The following is a 4,050-nucleotide window of genomic DNA, read 5'->3' as shown; positions in this document are numbered from 1 at the left end:
ACACATCATCCGTGGGATCAGCGGGTTTAATCAGTGAGGTTAATGAGTCCACTATGCGAGCGATCATCAGAGGTTCTGGTCTGTCCGGCGTGATGGTCACGTTTTGTAAGTGATGCACCATCTTAATTACAGCATGTAATTTGCGGATAAGCTGTCCAAGTCTTTCATCTGCAGGTCGTCCTGCCTAACATCTGCTGGGGGTCCAAATCTTGTCGCTCGTCTGGTAGGTGAGCCCCGGACCGCTGCTGCATAAGAGCGGGGCTGTGGAAAATAAGGCCGGGACCCGTCGTACATAGGAGGCGCAGGCCAGTTAGGATTTGAAGGTGAAGCCCTACTCCAGCCAAAATTTGGGAACCTTGGCGCCCTCTTCCAGCCGGAGACGGGAAATGCACGGTCCATCCTATGGTCCGGTCGGCCCCGGTAATTAAAGCTGAGCGCACGGGGATTTCTGTAGTGTCTCCTCCCGTAGCGCACCGTGGTCCAAGCACCTCCATCCTCCTCTCCGTCGTAGAAGTGCATGGCAGGTGTTACGGTTTTTCCACCAGGCAAGAATGTAATCAAAAATAGAAAAACTTGCAAACTTTGAAAAAAGAAAAAAAGAAAAAAGCGGGACAACCACTTAAATGAGTGTTTTTATTCACTGAAAAAAATATAACAGTGGTTTAACTTAAAAAAATTGAAGTAATCTGTCACACCTAATATATTTGCATTGTATCAATGTAAATGAATAATTTAGCCTAACCTATTTTTTTTAATTTCGGTTAAACTGATTCTGAGAGGTGAAGAAAAGCAATTATTTTGAGTTTCTATAAATCAAAATAAATAAGTTCTGCTTTTTACTCAATGGAAATTTTCTACTTCATCTAACCTGAAAAAAACGACTTGATATAATCCATTTTTTAATCTTTGAGCAATTTACTTTTTAAAGTTGTCTCAGATAAAAATGTCAGGTTCACAATCTAACTGAATTAAGCTTTAGAATTATATATTGATGTACACAGACTCAGAACACATTTCTTCATGTAAACAATATTTATTGTTCCATGAACATATCCACATCCAAATTTACAAACATGACATCTTTAAGATGTATAAACATCAAAACTGTTTCCCAATACCAATACACTTAAGTGAGGGAAAAAAAACATTAATTGACACCAACTTAAGCTGGCTGTTCAGTCTGAAAACTTTTGGCGACACTTTTTCCCACCAAGCTCCATGAGGACTTTTTGAATGAATTCAAAAGTGTACTGCAGATTTTTGGGAAATTTTAGGTTGAGTGAATATGTCAGTTCCAAGAACATGAGAAAAGCGGTTGAAATATAGGGCACTTCATTCAGAACCTGTTTTCCATCCATCACTATCTTGATGTCTGTTGGTGGACGGAGAAGATCCTCTCTCCCAGTGAAAAAGATCGCCATGGTTTCAATCTGCGGAGCATCACTGTCCAGACCGTTCTGCAGACATAAAAAAAATTAACATATGACAACTGGCGCGTTGCTCTAAAAGGTATAATTTTGTTTTAGTTAAATAAATAAGCCTCAATGTGTATGCTCACTTTGCTTTATCAATGTTTCGGGATTAGATACATATGCCTGTGACCCCATAACATATTTTTTACTGTTAACTGTTAAGCAAAAGTTGTATTCAAAGCAAAGAAAATTTAAAACAGAAATGTCAAATGCAAACTAAATGTTGTATTCATTTTTTTTTGGCAAAGTTGTGCACAAAGTCTTAGTATTTGTGCACAACTTTATCTTTATGAATATGTTTCTTGTTGGCAGTGATCCTAACCCATACAGTGCCATGTTCCATTTCCTACATCATAAGAGTGTCATAGTTTAGAGGTGGATAACCTTACCTGGTGTTCTTTAATGAGGTGCTCAAAAGATTCACCCAAGCAGATCATCAGAGATTTTAGGATGGCTTCTCCTCTGATGGTAATGTCAACAATCTGAAAAGAAAGCTTGTCATTAGTTAAAAGTTCACTTAACCACACAACTACTCTATGGACCACTCATGTCATACAGACCCTTCATCCAGAACTTCTAAGATGTTGGTGGTCTGCTCTTTCACACGCCCTCCATTGCTCCTGATGACCTCTAGAAGTTTGGTGGAGTGTTTGTCCAACTGTGCAAAAAACTTTGCCTCCAAAGTAATTGTTGTAACTCTCAAGAAGTCTGCATTTATCTGAAAATGAAATCAGAGAACATGGATGATGATGGTCCAGTTTGTAATGTTTTAGGAGTTCAGATCGTCTTGAATAAGTATGGGCACAGTCTTTAAATTTCCACGTCGATGAGTAACTGCGGAAAACAAACAGGTGTTTAGGGTGTAGGGAGAGCAATGTTATGATTGGGCCTTCATCACAATTGCATAGGTTGTACAAAACAAAAAAAAAAACTTACCAAAAGTTAGTCAAAGGCTTCCAGACAGGATGCAGAGCAGAAACCGAAGAGTGTCTTTATGAAAAATAAATAAAAATAGTCATTACAGATGATTACAGACAGTGAAAATCTCAATGATCATACACGATAATGACAGCCACACAGCTTGGAGTCATTCTCTCTGATTATTTTTATTTTTTGAATGTTGACAACAGGGAAAAACTGGGAAGTGTAACAAGCTCCTGCAGCCGCTTTTGACATTAAAAATGTGTCTGTGTTGAGTGTTAAGGATCCTGCTGCCGTATCCCATAAACTCTTTTTTTGTTCAATCATTATAAAAAATTCAATAGGTTTATTATTATTAACCTCCGACGACATACTTTGTCAAGTGACGTAATATTCACGCATGCGTGAACGGTCGGTTCGGGGAGAGCAGTTGTCCCTGTTAAATTCAAATATCCGGTGTAACATAACGTAACACGGTGCATAGGTGTTTTCCTGTAGTAAATAACATTCGACAGCAAATACACCACAAACAGCGTTTGATAGCAGTGTTGCATCGATTTGTACTCCCTATTAAAGTAAATTCACCAGTCGCAAAAAATATATGGCATGAGAGCCTCACTGTTAGTGCTAAATGTTAGCTTAACTGCACAGCAGCTAAAGTTGAATTTGCAGCAGAAAGTGTAAAAGCTTAAAATTCTTGGGGAAAACTCAAACCAATGCAAGCTTCGAAAACTGCCGACTGTATTTAAATTAGTGCCTTTGTCTTATTAGAGGTAATAACTTACCTTTAAGCTGCTGCTGTCGGTCTCCGGGCGGCGGTTAGTTCCTCCTTTCCAAACAAACTTACTGCTGCTGGGGGTTGGGGACCGACTAACGTCGTCTGAAAATTGTGTCCAGGCAGTGAAGGAAATCCTCATTTAAATGTACAAGGAGAAAACGACTGAACTAATTAATATACAATAATTTTTGTTGATGTTGTTTTACCTTACTTGTCGAGTTGTCGCTCTGAGAAGCAGTTCAGATTATGGCAGAAATACGGCCCGCCAAATTTGGATTTCATTTAGTGCGCATGCGCACATCAAACTCAACCTAATAATTGTGCTTTCACAAAACGAAAAAATTTTACTTTTGTACCCTGTTATCATTTACATTAAAGTAAAGTAAAAAAAAACAAAGACACATTGCATAACTTATAAAAATTGAGTTCAAGAGAGTAAATTAAAATTTTTATATTAATGCAATGAGTAGAAATGCATCAAACTGATGACAGCAATGGTTTACTTTTTTCAGTGTTCACAAAAATGTAAAAAAATAAATAAATAAACAATACAAAATTAGAATAAAGTGTGCTCGCTACGCGTTTCGGCAAATTCTGCCTTCATCAGGCTCTATGCACACCACAACAGCTACAACTTGGCTGGACAGGCGTAAAAGTGAAGTGAGAGACAAAAGGTGGCTGTTTTATTCACACTGTCTTACCAAGGAGCACGCGTCGGCCTCATGGGCCCTGCGTGTCCTGAGCCATGGGCCCTGTGCGTTCTAAGCCCCTCCCCTGCATGCATACTGCTTCTTCTTCTTTCTCTTTCGGCTTTTCCCATCAGGGGTCGCCACAGCGAATCATCCTTTTCCACCTCACTCTATCATGGACATCTTCTAC

At 39.0% G+C, this 4,050-nt stretch overlaps 1 long non-coding RNA gene across 3 annotated transcripts; it reads right to left on the bottom strand.

Annotated features, from left to right (window-relative positions):
- Positions 1-1,013: 1,013 nt before the first annotated feature.
- On the bottom strand, positions 1,014-3,694 carry LOC144982396 (uncharacterized). 3 transcript variants are annotated; one of them, XR_013647294.1, is made up of 6 exons: positions 3,378-3,691; positions 3,179-3,273; positions 2,409-2,462; positions 2,033-2,190; positions 1,862-1,954; positions 1,014-1,457 (listed from the first exon to the last, which is right to left on the bottom strand). It is a non-coding gene; the product is annotated as an uncharacterized LOC144982396 (long non-coding RNA). The 3 variants fall into 3 exon arrangements; XR_013647295.1 differs by having other exon boundaries at positions 2,033-2,306; positions 3,179-3,694; XR_013647293.1 differs by having other exon boundaries at positions 3,179-3,688.
- Positions 3,695-4,050: the final 356 nt, after the last annotated feature.

The sequence above is a fragment of the Oryzias latipes genome, chromosome 2 (genome assembly GCF_053564925.1).
Source record: "Oryzias latipes strain Hd-rR chromosome 2, Olatipes_Hd-rR_3.1".
Lineage (NCBI taxonomy): Eukaryota > Metazoa > Chordata > Actinopteri > Beloniformes > Adrianichthyidae > Oryzias > Oryzias latipes.
This window is presented reverse-complemented; position numbering and strand designations above follow the sequence as displayed.